At 37.9% G+C, this 15,431-nt stretch overlaps 1 protein-coding gene across 1 annotated transcript in view; it reads left to right on the forward strand.

Annotated features, from left to right (window-relative positions):
• The window catches only part of LOC117216364, a 136,130-nt gene that overhangs the window by 82,910 nt on the left and 37,789 nt on the right, over positions 1 to 15,431 (forward strand). Inside the window, exon 3 of the mRNA XM_033463021.1 lies at positions 14,998 to 15,108. The gene's annotated coding sequence lies outside the window, so the exon portion shown is untranslated. The remainder of the gene's footprint in view (positions 1 to 14,997; positions 15,109 to 15,431) is intronic.

Below are 15,431 nucleotides of genomic sequence, written 5' to 3' on the forward strand. Positions count from 1 at the left end.
AAGTCGACGTTGTAGCGGTTCCTGTTCAACGCAAAAGCTTAATGCTAGTACTTTGCTTTGGTGTTCCTCTGTGGAAGTTTGCTTTAGGAGTTAAGGGAAACGCTGCATATAGATGTATGCACTCGACGAAACTTGACTAGGCCGATTTCTCTGGTGCGAGTCCCCTCTTATTTGTGTTTCGAATTTCTTCGCGGTTTTTCCACCTGCTTCTCCTCTCTGTCTTTACTCTCGAGCCTTACTTTCCTACGAGAGCTTCCGGTTTCCTTCCCTCTTATTTTATTCCACGAATCCCCTTGAAATTTCCTTTCTCTTCCACGTCTCGCTGTTCTTTGTTTCTCGCTGACGATATCTGGGCTTTAAAACAACTCGTGTTTACCGCTTTTGCTCTCTCTATATTGTTAGAGTGGGAAAAGTTGTTAAAACACCAAGAGAGCGAGAAAGAGAATTTTGCGCGTAAATTCACGGACGGGAACGTTACCCAGGCGATTAACTCGAAAGAAGAGTGTAATTCGAATGGTTAACGTATTTATTTAATTTATTCCCTGCTAGTATCATCCTAACTTCCATTCGTACGCTATGAGATACCTAGTATTGCTGTAGCCTGATAGCTTTCTCGGTCATTTGCACAGTGAATTAGCTGAAACACAAATTACCATCATAAAGGGGATCATACTGTATGGGTATACATGTTTACATCTCATTTAGCATGATGCGAATCTCTGAATGAAATGACAATGTCGATACACGAACAAAGTTGCCGCATGCTATTAATTCTCTATAGAAATTATTATTCACGTTTGAAGTTGAAAGCTCGAGTAATTAACGTAAATAAAGAATGTCTTAAATTAAATTTTTAATCGTTCATCCTCTTATAAAGTAATTGAATTTTTCTTTCTGTTGCAATAATTTCTACATGAGTGACCGTGGTGACAGCAGTCGTGAATTTTATCAAATAGCATGAATGAATAGCAAATTAATGGCTGAAAGTAGTACTTACATCTTTTTATGGATTTAGCGGAATAATTTAGATTATCTATTAACACTTTGTAATACCTCAGTAGAAATATGTACTAGACACATTTACTATTTAAGTATGACTACTTCTATTAATGTTAGAAGCCTTTCCACCGCCTCACAGAGTCCTTCTTAATTTGATTCGTGATTTAAAAGACAAAAGATAAATTTACAAGGATTTCTAATTACAAATGTCAGTCTTACTATTGCATATTAACTTCTAACAATGAATTAAAAATATTCCGCTATACGTATTCAGGACAATTATAGATAGCCATATTGTTCAATTTATCGTTTCAGTTAATCGTGCAATTAAATAACATCTTGTTGATCAAAAATAAACGTATCCGCGTACTTCTGAGTGACAGTATCTATTTCAAACTGAAACTCTGTAAATCGAATCAGCAAATTACATCTCGAATCTTATATCCAAGTCATAGATATAACTCGTATCTACAAACTCAAATACATTTTTAATACTTGGAAGATATATTTGATCCAGTCTTCTTTGTATCGAAGAGCGCCGACCGTTTACCCGCTAAATAAAGCAACCAGAACAAAACCAGAATAGCATCGAATCGTTTCACTAGCAGACTTTGATAATACGCAGCACGAGAGAGAGGGAGAGAGAGAGAGAGAGAGAGAGAGAGAGAAAGAGAGGCAGAGAGAAAGAATAGAGATTCAGCCTATATGGTGTGCCCGCGATTCCAATTTAACCTTCGACCGTGACAATTTCGGGGATGGATGAACGCGATCGTAAATGGGGGAGGTGATGGGACCGGCACAGTTTCATCTTTGGCACAAACGAATTCGTTGGGTCGGCGGAAAGATTTGAAAGCGTCGATGCGGCTACGAATACGAAGGAATTAATACCATGCGACAAAATGGAGCAACATTGACATGAGATATGAGTTATTTCCGGCTCGTTGATGAGAAGCTTGCGTGGTCCTTTTTTATTTTACTGTTCCTTTCTCTTTCCAGCGCTATCGCCATTTATCGAGACACAATGGGGGCAACGGTTGCGTGTATTGTGCCCTTTATACGTATACATATATTACTTCGTAGATTCGTGGGAAATTTGCTGATAAATTTGCCAACGTTGTAACACGAATTATATTTTATTCGGGCGGTGTGCGCCTGTTGAAATTTGGTGACAAATCGAGAAATGAGATTAATGCCATAGAAGCAGCTATCGGAAACTATTTTCGAGTTGTTGCAAATTAAATGTTCCTTATCGCCCTGTACTAAATCCTCCAAAATCTTCGTCAATCATTCAATCTCATATATTCCTAAAATTCAGTGCAAAAGTATTAAATAAGCGACTGGAGGTTGGTTTGATTATTGACAATTTTCTAATGACTCATTCAACTTCAAGTTGGATTATCAAATTATCTCCTATCAAAATATTCCGATTAATACGTTCCAGTTTCTAATTATGCATTTCGAAACTATCGATATACGCACATACACATGTATATTAAATTTTTCTTAGAACCGGTTGTTATGTTTCGTCAAAGGAACTTTGCCCATTAGAGCCTATCTTGGAGGAGTGTTTGAGAAGTTTCGGTTAGCACGAACCAGCTCGCAGATTGCACGATCTCTCGCAGACGGAAGTCGTTCAATTTATCGCCTGGCACAGGCACGTTGGGCTAACAATGTCCTCGGACGACGTAACACCGGCAACGAGCGGGTATCTCGGAAACAACGTGTCGCGACCTCGTGTTATCTGAAACTCTCTTTGTACTTCAGATCGGAACAATACGGATGGATGGACACAGAAGTAAGAAAGCAGCGAATAACGATGAATATTCGAGGATGTAAGATGGTGACGCGCCACTAGGGAATTTACGATTCAGGGATATAAACTGAAACGAGCTCCATTGTTCCGATGGTGTGTTTCCTTCGGCGCCGAATGCTATAACCCGATCGATCTGTGATATTTCGTCGTCCCATTGGAGCGAGAATGGTAAATGAATGTATTATCGGACACGTGAGTTAATCGAAATACCAGAGAGAATTTTATTTCGGCCCGTCCAATAAGTTTTCCTGAAAAAATGGGCGATTACATGTTTGCCTTTATGTCTGCTATAACACGCGTATATTAAATCTCGCACAATTTTCGATGTCTCGATATTTGAATTTCAATCTGATATTTTATTGTCATATGGAAATTGCGTTCACAGAGATAGATGGAGTCTCTCTGTCGAAATATTTCACGCACTCGTGCAAAATTGCGATACTGTCGATAAAATTAAGGACAAGCGAGTTCAGTTTAGGCAGATTAGCACGAATCGTGATGGACAATGGAGGTCTGTGGTAAAGCTGTTTGACAACGATGCTTCGCGGCATTTATACCCGAACCACGTCGAACTGCCAGAGACATTCTCCTTAGGAATGCTCAAACGAGAGATTCATTGTGTTCGCCACAATGGGCAACCACTCCTGCACCATTATATTGCATCCCTTCTCCCTGGTAGGATCGGCACGTTTATTAAGGACGTACAAGAAACGACGAACACTGTGCCTGACTGCTTTCGAAATAGACACGAAAGAGTTTAAGAATATCTCTAGCCCCCTGTATGAAGATCTTTCTTTCCGACGATTGCATTTGTTTATTAATGGGATATTAATGATGTTGCGTTGACGCTACATTTCATAATATTTTTTAGTCAATTTATATTTATATTTATCGAATTAAATTTTCTAATACTGTGATTATGAAAGGGGATTCTGAGGAGTTGCTCGATAGCTTTTCACCGCTGTTTCGTCTTCTGTCTAAATCCTATGATTTTATGAAATTTAAAGAAACTATGGTATCTCTGATATACTATAATAAGCTGTATTTTTTTAAAATCATAGCAAATTCTTTTACATTTGCAATTTATATGTTATATTACACACTTGGCTTCTATCGGTTTAATTGTCGCACTTTAATTCGATTATTATTAAATTTAAAGAATCGTATCTCTTAACAGAATCAAAAAGTCTGAGAACTGTTGGAAGAAAAGTTTGAACAAATCTCTTATTTAACCTACAAGAAAATCGCATCATCGTGGATGAGAAAATTACTAATAGCGAATAGTAATACGAACTAGAAATACTAATTATAGTAATGGCGAGGAAGCTATGAATAAGTCAACAGCATAACCGTGGAACGATATAGAGATTATGCCGCAAATTGGTTGGTGTTTTACGAGCGTATCTTCGACGGAATTCTACTTGCTAAATAGGAAGGTTTCCTGTATCGAGATCGAAGGAAAATCCAAATGGAACGACGTGGTCGGTTGCCTAATCCGCCGATACATCAGAGTTACGCCGGCACCAATGGTGCCATTGCTTCAAATTCGTATCCAACCATTGTCGCGTAGGTGTGGAGAAACGAGGCTGTGTACATCGGGAACGGCCACATTCAGGGGGTTGCGAAGTTCTAAGCAGCTTAAGCTCGGTTGGCTGTACGACAAGCTGAAGGAAAACATCGAGCTGCAAGCGTGAAAACTGATTCACTGCTGTTCCAAAGAAATTACGTGGCGAATTTTTCAGATAAATCTTTCTAATCTTGTTCGTTGCTATTGCAATCTTTGACTCACGACTTTGTATTATAATTATTATGAAATCGTAGAAGTTCTCTAAGTAAGGATTGGTTGAAAGATGGTTCGTGAAATAATTTAGTCTATGAATTATGGATGTATGTTCTAAATTATAATCCAATTTACATTACATTACATCACATTATATCAGATATTACGTGATATTTAGTCGTGCTATATTAAATCTAGACAGTTGTGTCAGGAATCTTGACATGATATATAATATTATGCCAATGTTCCTGACATGATCAGGATCATTATATAAGGTAGAGTATAAAATTGGAATCACTTCGATTACTCCGTAATGATTTCAGTGAAAAGAGCTTCAGACAAAAGTTGAATGGTTCCAAAGAAGGTATAATCTGACGTGATTACTTTTCTTTATAAGTGAACGTGAAAGAATATAACGGTTATCAAAAATTTTGTCCGAACCGAGGATTATTTACGAACAAAGCGGACATTCTACAATGTTGTCAAGATACAATATTTTAAGGGGATAAAACTCCACAGCATATGTTTTAACTTACAAGACAATTTTACTAATTGTAAGTTGTTCTAGAAAAATACTTATTAACATGATTTAAGTAGAAAGTGTTTTACAAAGAAATATTGTAAAGTTACAGTCTTCGTATACGAAAGTCAAACTGTTTCTTTAATGGAATCGTATATTTTTTATTACGTAAGTCAACTAATCGAAGCAGTTCCAATTACTTGCATTATCCTATACAAATAATTCTCGTAACTATACCAATGCGAGCGATATATTTGTACGTCTGCAGGATTATAATATCGTTTATATCCGAGGAAATTCCAAGTAGCATACTACGAAGGAATTTAATCTCTTCATTCAGATTACAACCGAAGGCTGAAGAATACACGTTCCTCGTCTGCGTGATCCATTATCACTACTACTTATTCACGTGCACGTACATCCGCCGCTCTACGCGAAGTGAATACACCTTTTTACCGGCGTAGGAACAATAAACGCGAACCTTTGAGCGAGAACGTGTCGACTGGTGCCATTGAGAGAGTACCGGGTATCTTCTTCTTTTTTTTTTTTTTTTTTAAATGCAACCTCTCCATCTCGTCTAATTAGAATTCATCGGTAAATCGATGCCTCGTTTCAGAGCGGACTGACCTGATTTTCTAGTTCCACGTAATACGAAACACTCACTCTGTGAGTGATCCAACGCGAAGTAAATTCGTTACTCTTCTGTTGGGATACTGTTGTGGTCGAGCCACGTGGAAAGCTGGAAGTGTTGGGAAATTTTCTGGAACGAAGTGTTCGGCCCGTAACACGGACTAAACTTTCTTGTCAGAACCAATTATCTGTGCACTTAAGCGTACTGTGGGCTTTCCACCGAGAGCTTTCGCGGCGTAAACTCGTAATACCAGCGATTTAAGCTGCGCCAGAATACCCAGACCGTGTCTCGATTCTACGTACTAATGTTTCAGAATAGAATATGCTGCATACCGTGCGTACGAACGATAGTAATCGCTAGCTTCCGCCGTGGTTCGTACGGTGAATCGTTCTTAATAAATCTCTAGATGGAAACGTTATATTCTGACATGTATCATACGCTGGATTACTGCTATTATTGAAGTGGACAGTTGGATTTTATGGGTGTTCAAAGGTTTGGAATTTTACGAGTTGATTTATGGCTGGATAAAGATTTTGATTTATTAATTTCGGTTCCAATTCTTTTTGAAATAGATTTGCCTTTCTGTAATGAATATAGTAGTATCATAACACGAACTATAAAACAAACTGAATGTGATTTCTAACGTAAAATATGTTGCAACAATTTTCGATGCGATGTCAGAGTGATTATAATAATACAGCAATCGTTCTAAATGTATCTATAGGAGGTATCGTTTTATTAATTTCGAGAGACATAATTAATACATACATTAATTGCCATGTTGCTTAATTGTCAGCATTAATCAATTACTTCAATTTTTATAAATCATTAAAATACCGAACAAATTGTTTAAATTTTAAATAGAGTAAAGTAACCAAATAATAAATAAATCGTAACATCCTTATTGCAATTTTTACACAGTATATAGATTTTTATTACAAAAATTAAATATTATAATGCAACGTACGATGTAACAGTAAAATGCTGTCTCGGTTTCAACAGCAGTCTCGACAAAACGATCAAAAGAATTCTCCAGACGAAGGTACGAATAAGAGAGCGTGAATTTCCGATAAAAGATTCGAAGCAGCCACTGTTCTCGAAGGTTATCCACCCCTCAGGATGCATCAAGCCCATTACATCTAGGCGTTGGGCCTCGTAGAAGACCCTTCAGTCAGCCTCGAAGCACGTCACTTCGGGGAAAACGAAACCACTCTCGAGACGCTCGAGGGCAGCCACGAGGGGACCTGCCGAGAGAGCTCGCTCGAAGGAAAAGGAAAAACGGGGAGAGAATACTTGGAACGTGAAACAAAAAAGATAAAACGATACACACAGACATTGTGTAAAGCCCCTACGTGACGACGTCAGCGTCATTGTTTCATTTTAACCGAATAAGAGGAAAAGAAGGGGCGAAGAAAAGTTTCTCTTTCGGTAGCTTGCTTGGGATGACAAACAGTCGAGGAAACAAAGTCGAAGACAAACGAGCATCACGTTTTCGTATTAGCTGTGTGCTGCAGTTGGTGTCAAGGTGTGTGGTTAATTAAGTCAACTGAAAACAGGGAAAAGGTTGAATAGGGAAAAAGAAAGAGAGTAAGAAATAAAAGAACCAGTGGAATGAATATGATTGCGGGGGTGTCGCGAGGTCTCGCGGTTATTGCCTCGGCCTGGAAAACTTGCTCGAGTTTATCCCTGTCTAGGAAGAAAAGTCTCCGAGGTTTTATCGTACCCGCCGCTTTGATTTATCCAGGCTGAATTGGCCGCCGCGCTGCTCCATTGTACGAAGAGATCGTATCTCGCGGAATTACAGCAGTCGCGGTGTTTATTTGAAAAAATAATACCCTCCGTGTTTCCTTGCGCCTTTATATCTCGTGGCGAAGATGCTAGAACATTAACTCGTCGTTTGAAAACAAGTATCTCCTTTTTCTCCATATAACTTTCCAGGTAGATGAAATGAATTAATTCAGCTTTATACGAGCGTCGTTCAGTAAGTACTACCCGTTGACATATACAAAAGTAGAAGAATCGTTGGAATGTACTTATAGAAAGTTACCTAGTTTCATTCGTGTATTGACATGAGTTATGCAAAATTTTAAATATTTAATATTGTCGTTGTATCACACGTTTAAAATGACGATGCGAATTGAAAATCAATTTCTGAAAATACTTCAATATCTTTTGTTCCTCTTATGCCAATAACATACATGGACGATTCGATAGATTATAGAAATTTATAATTGAATATCGAATAGGTAATTAGATAATTGCGGGAATAATAAGACAAAGAGGAGGATAATTGTGTCGCAACGATACAAAAAATTCACTTACTTCATATAAATCTAAGCACTCGCAATTTTTTTGAACGAGATAGCATATTAGAAAACATGTACACGCGTTTGAAAAACTGGATCCATTGAAAGGTATCTATGTTTTATCGAATGTAACAAATGGAAACGAGTTTTCATCAGAATGGTGAACTCATTGGGCTATTGAGGCTAAGCCACTTGACGCGGAATGAACACGTGAAAACAGTGTTAATGCACATCCATTTCGCGTTATTGTCAGTGAGCGAAGTTCGCCAGCGAGACTCGGAGTCAGCGGACTCATAATGCAGTTTAATTGCATCGGGCATTTCGCGTGTACAGCGCGTTATCTAATGTTCCGTTCCCCGACCTAGGAAGAGTATAAATGTCGCTGAGAAGCAGTTTCAGCCACACATAAATAATACAGAGCCATTACGTGGCCCAACACGAAATGGTAATTGGGTCTCGTGCTGATGCGTTCGATGCGATATAATCGATCGATTTATCCAAAATCATTTAAATTCAAAGCACACGAATAAATTATACGTAATTCAAAGAAAGTCTACTCTATTGCATGATAAATTGTTACAATGACGACAATGAAATTGATGTATTAGTTAATTACCGGATTCGTAATAAAACCTTCAGAATTTGTAGCTTTTATTAATTAATTGCCTAATAAAACCTTCAAAATTTAACCTCAGACTTAAATACCGAGAGCTCTAGGTTTATCAATCCAAGTGTCTGAACGTTCACATGCGTCTCTGTTATCGAAAAGACTCTAGTAAGATATTTCTATATGTTATAACAAATTACTAGTTAATGCTATTCGTATCTGCTGCCTGGTAATTTCTATTAGTTATTTAACAGCGTATCTATATCCTAAATCGTTTTATACGTCTATGAAATTGACCATTTTATGCGTACTCTAACAGTTTCCTCTGTGTTAAGTAGAAAATACTCTGCCACGATAAACGAAGTTTTATGTCCTAGACAAGAGCCTGAAACCTTTAAAAGCGCAAGAACGACAGTCAGCGAAACTTAATCTTGTTAATATTCATAAGCACTGATTTATATCGAAATCTTCGAAGTGTCGTGTTATAATCGGACTCTAGAGAAAGCTTTTAAATAAGCTTTTAAATAAGCTCTTTACGAAATAATTGATTGCCTTACTTTGCCTCATTTTCGAGTTAGGAATCTCTCTTCGCTTGAACTGCGAATCACGATAGCAGAAAATTGATCGACGACGTTTCAGAAACACAGTTAACACGTTTGCCATGTTAATCACAATAACAGTGTAGCAGAATGGAGCAATCTGTTCTATAAATTATGACCGAGGTCTTACGCGAAGGATATACGAAGTTTACAGCATCCCTTCATCGTAAGGACGCCACTAAAGGGTAGGAACTAAGCATGATGTCCTGACATAAGGGATCTGTTACATAATACAATACACAGTGTTCATAAAATCCAGATCCACCGGTTTCATTGTTTCCATCCTTCTCTGTCGTAGTTTAATCATCGACAAAGATACAATAATTTGCCAAACGATCCATGATTTTCGTTTCCATGTTTCATTCGAGTGAGTCGAAGTTTAATTAGGCTGAAAGTTTCGAAGGGATTGGAAGTAGTATTTATTTTTAAACCTATCGTTGATTGATGTTAATTAAATCGAAGCAAACCCGTTAAAACATTCATCCACGTAATGAATATGCGCCGGTTGACGAAGGGTTCGTTTAATTAATCACGTTCCACGTGATTAGTCATTTATTGTATACGATCGAAATTCGAGAGACTAAACGTATTTCGATACTAGGTTGTGTTAGAGGGAAACTGATATTTATGAAACAGAGTACTAATAGTCAGAAAACGTAGCCATCCAGCTCGGAAAACAGGAAATTCCCGTTGTCTGTGATAAATTATTCGGCAACGTGCGCCAGGCTATAATACTTGCCAGTTCCTTTATGGAATCACCAACTGAAAGAAGATTAAAGACGGCGTGAAACGTCGTTATCGTAGACTTCCTTAAGTTAGTTCTTCATAAATAGATTTCCGACGCGGCGTTCTGAAATCTTCCTCAGTTTATCGAAGTCTGCTCAGAATCGTTTACCCTCTTAACATATTACAGCTATTTTACTACTATATTCAGTCACACAGTTATTTTATTGCATTAAGTATTACCAAGTTACTTATGGTCTGTTAATATTTAAAGATCATTGTCATATTAAGTACTTGTTTTTAGAGAAATACTTATAATTCTTTTTTATTCGTAATCTTAAAAGATTGCCATACTCGTTCTTATTAAGCAATTGTGATAATGAAGCGCCAAGTAGTAACTTTTAAACAATTAAAACCCCCATGACAGAGAAAGTATTATATATATCATTGTAAAGCTGAATATCTTCTCTTTCATGCAGGATTTGAATTTTTTGCAGGATTTGACATTTGTGCGATTGCAAACCATTAACCGATTCCAATCAGAATGTGTGCCATTAATCTGGACATACAATTTTCCCTTTAAGAGTGCTAATCTTCTATGTAAACTTTAATATGGGACTTTTTTATCAACCGCTGTTTCGTTTCCGCGAAATTTCATTTGCATTCGGATATCCGAAGGTCGTTTCGCAAACTTACGCAAGCCACGAAAATTACCCGGTCGTCCGGCACACCGAAATAGCGAATGGTGGTCACAGCAAAAGAGTCGGATGTGCGAGGGTAGAGTTGAAAGAGAAAGCAACAGAGCAGAGAAAAATGTTAAGGGCGCAACGCCTGGAAAAGGTTATGAGATCGTTCCACTGTACTGTCTGCTTTATATTCTCGTCTGCATTCCTGGTTATGAAGTCGTTCTTTTTCCCGTGGAAAACGTCTTCCAGATGTGTACGTAGCTGAGGAGCATGCAGATAGACGCGCAACGGTAGCTTAGTAAGCGGCAGCGGAAAAGACACGCGGGAGACTGAAAACCAGAAGAACAAATCGAGTCCTCGAAGAGAAACGGAAAGATAGAAGTCGAAAATATATATACAAATATAACAGGGTACGGGGATGAGCAAAGATAAAGAGAAGAATGGCTGGAGATATAGTGGTTGATAAAAATAGGAAAACATGGTAAAGGAAAGAATTGCATTGGAAAGGCAATTCGCGTACAACCGCGAGTTCCTCCTTTCTGCATACGTCTCTTGTAATCAGATCTTTCAACTGGGGAAATGAAGAATGAAAAATGAGAGAAATGGTTATGAATAAGGAAGGTTCATTCGACTCGAACGAAAGGTTCCCTTTGAATCTGATTTCACATGATTTTCAAGTAAATAAGAAGATGATATAATACTTCCCATGGAAGTTATTTGATCATCTTGAAAGTTGATTATTCGGCGAAATAGAGCCGCGATTGATCTGATAACGGAGAATTTCGTGCATGGAATTATAGAGGGACAGAAACGAATGCATGATACGACCATGAGTCTGGATATTGCGTGTTCGTTGTACCCTGGGAGTGATAACGGAGATAGTGTCACTCGTCTAGCTAATTACTAGTCACCAACTATATGACTCCTGGGAGTTGGCTCGCGAGTGTAGGATGTAGGTGTATGTAGGGAACTGGGCTGGACGGTGCACTAAAGCTGGAATCTTGATCCTTACATAATACACGAATAAAGGTTCATATGTGCGGATCGCTTGTCTTCGTCACGACGTTCCTATGCTTCCATGGATCACCTTGACAATGTCACCTGTTTTGAGAAACCTTTTAGAAATTGAGTGTATTATCATTATAATATGCTGCGATATTCCATTTATTGTAATAATATATATTTATATTGTTATAATTGTAATAACGTAATTTTCATTTAACACTGTTATTTTGAAAAAAGTAAGGTCGGTCGGAGTAGAAAAAATAGAGAGCATAGCGTTCGAAGTTCACATAGAAACTACAGATAACCCGAAAACCGCAGACCAATAACTTCAATATAGTAGGCACATGAAAGTATCATCGCTTGCGTGATATCGGAAATAACGGCAACCTCGTTCGCGCCCGGAGAAGCGTTTTTCAGCGCTATTTCACTCGACTCTCTTTCACCATCCCCTTCGCTATTCCTCTTCCATGGATGGAAATTTCACGTAGACTTATCAAATGGACCGAGGAACGAGTCTCTCCAATCACCATAATTAGAATACATATGGGGAAAAAGAAACGAAAGTTCGAACCTTCAAACATCTACACTAAAAACACTTTTAATTAAATTTATTTCCAAAGGAATTCGATACACTTCGAAACATCAATTTCATTAACAATACGAATTATCAAATCCTTTATTTAATCAGAAAATACAGATACAGAAAATCAGATCTGTACTTAAATTTAAATTACAACAACAATCAACAGTGGAATCCAGAAACGTCGAACGATATTAATTAGGAGCGATTGATTTCAAGGAATTTCTGTGCGAAGCCGCAATACTTTTCGGCTCGATCGGGGTGAAAGGTTCTCTCGTTTTCCACCTCTCCGCGTGATATTGGCGATCGGCGAAGTGGTGTGGTTACACGCTAGCCGAACACGGACACGAACTTTTCCATGTGCTCCTGCACAGTTTTCGCGCTTCGCTGACCGCAATTTTTCTTCTCTTGGTGTGCTGGGTGACACTATTTCAACGATTGGTTACACCAGCACGCGGGTTGGACAGTTCACAGCAAGGAAACTCTACTAGTAGCTGCGAAACTTTCACCAAAGAGAAGATGACGATTGGTTTCCGGCTGAAAACAGCTTCCAGACGCCAATTATCAGATTCCTGGTGCCGCTGGTATGACCATGACTGGCCAACCGGTGACCACTCGAGCGATAACCGAAACTCCTATCAGGATTTTCTCGGTGTTCTCTCGCGAGTTTCCATCGCGAATTTCCATCGTGAATTAGCGGGTATGCAGATAGCTGCGCCATTATCTGGCGAGAACAGCACCTGGAGCCCGTCTTTTCGAGCTGCTCGACGAGCAAAGAGCTAAGTAACGGAGAACCTACGATAACGAAACGAAATTGTTCCATTAATTATTCTCCCGAGGATTTTCGACTAAATTCATTTCGTTGTCAACTTTCGAGCCTCGAGCAAGTCTATTGTGTATCCCCTTCGTTTGTTGTAACGTTGAGGATTTCGAATTTTGTTAAATGCTTTTGCTAATGATTAAAGTTTTTAGAAGGACGCAGGAGATTCAGGTGAATAGTAAAGAGAATAAAGAAACGGACAAAAGCACGGTCGAACGAAGTGATAGAGCGGAAATTAAGAAAAGGCTGAGCATTCCCTATCCTGTAACCAGTCGACTAACGGGAACCGGGAAATGAACGTTAAGAAATAAAAGTAACGCAATTTACGAGCAATGTCGTTTTCGGAACAGTATTTATGGATACTTACTCTACGTGTTCTCCCTCGTTTCGATGGAATATTAGTCAGGTTAATACCTTCCGTAGGAGATTTTCAAAGATTTTTGGAATATCATGTTGTTAGATTATGGTTTTCGTTGTTCAAATTTTCTAAATTTTTTTTATCATAAATACTTTTATTTTCGTAAATGTACTATTGTATGTCATTTCGAAGCTGGGGGTTTCCTCTTTCATAACCGAGTTTCTTTTTTAACATTTACATATAAATAACGCTGTTCAAAATCCATTTATGAATGTTGAAAAGTTCGATATTTCGCATATTACAATGTAATATATCGAGCATAAAAAAATTTCTCAAAAGTGAGATGCTAAAAACCAATAATAAAAGGTTACAATTTGGATTACGAAATTTAATATTTGCAACAATTTATCGAGTCAAACGACAAAGAGGAATATTAAATTTTAAAGAACACAGAAAATCGGACCAGAGGAAGGGGGGAACTATCGAAATAAATATCATATCTCGGTGGCAATTCCGTTTCCCGGTAAACATTTCGAATCGTTTGATTGATTAAAACGGGTGCGTATTAAACGAATTAAAACGATAAAACGTGCTTTAACGGAACACGGCGGAAAGATAAAAGTTATGGGACACGGGAATTTTACGATTTCAGTTTGTAGCCGACATTTTACATAAGCCGCGCACACTCGTATCTCCTATTTGCTCTTGCGTGGTTTGCGGTGCATACATCTCGCCACATGCGCCCGCACCAATAGGTACACGTGCACACAGCCACCAGCCTCATATTATGCAGCCCCGGGATAGCATTATGCATTTGTCGCATGTGTGCTATGTTCTAAACTCATGATAGAATCTTTAATTGACCGAGAGGAAAGATTAAACAATGTTAAAAAATTTAGAAATCAATACAGTGACTTACGAAAGTATTTGAATTCTCATCATAGAAATATTTTATAATGTCAGGATCTCTAATCGAATTAAAAAGAGCACTAAACACGATGAACAGTGTTAAAAATTTATAAATTTATACAGTGACTCACGATAGTGTTCGAGCACTCACCAGAGAAAATTTTATTAACGCTGTAATGAGACATGCATAACTATGGACGTGGTTATGTTGGTAAGTTATGAGATATTTGCTGCAGATTAAAAAGTAATCCAAGAGAAGGTATTTGAAACTTAACAGTAGAATAAGCATAGGAAATGGTTGTCTGGGAATAGGATGGATATGGATGGATATTCGAGGTTTGGGAATGGAGCAATCTAGGAACTGAATAAACCTGGATTCTTAGGATCAAGGGATCGAAAAGTATTCGCCTGAGATTTGGTATCAGTGAATATAGAAGCTCTCATCTTGCTTTAAAACAATTACTTTATCTTTATTTGAATATAGAAATTGCATATCGGTTTAACATTGCAGCTATTAATTGTCATACACTGTTAAAAACAATATTACATTATAGTAGCATTATAATTGGAGTCATGTTGCACAACCGTAATAGATAATAGGGAAGCAATGGCCGGAGATATGGAATAAATCCCTTAACCATATTGTTCTGCTATGTTTCAGATTCGTAGAACGTTAGGTATCAGAACGATGTGAGAGGAATATATGGGTGAACACCAAACGGGCAAGGAAGATTCGACGAAATCACGAACACGTGGCGGGACGTGAAGCGGGGTGAGCTTTCTTATAAATTTTATATAAATAATTTTTTGAAAATGTAGTTTATTGACTTTTATTTCAATAAAAGATTACTCTGTTTCATTGCAATTCTCCTTCGTTCCCCACATAATTTACTCATATAATGATTGATTACATAATTAGACGAATAGACGTCTGACAGAAAAATTGTATCGCTCCTCGAAGAAGAGAAATGAAAATCAAACATGGTAACTGTCTTCTTGATTAATCTTTGAGAACTTAAAAGATATAAAATGTAAGGTTTAGATTCTGCCAACATACATCTTAGACAGTACATTAGCCAGCTTCGTGGCATGTCC

This window comes from Bombus bifarius, unplaced genomic scaffold (assembly GCF_011952205.1).
Source record: "Bombus bifarius isolate JDL3187 unplaced genomic scaffold, Bbif_JDL3187 scf7180000010271, whole genome shotgun sequence".
In the NCBI taxonomy this organism is placed as follows: domain Eukaryota; kingdom Metazoa; phylum Arthropoda; class Insecta; order Hymenoptera; family Apidae; genus Bombus; species Bombus bifarius.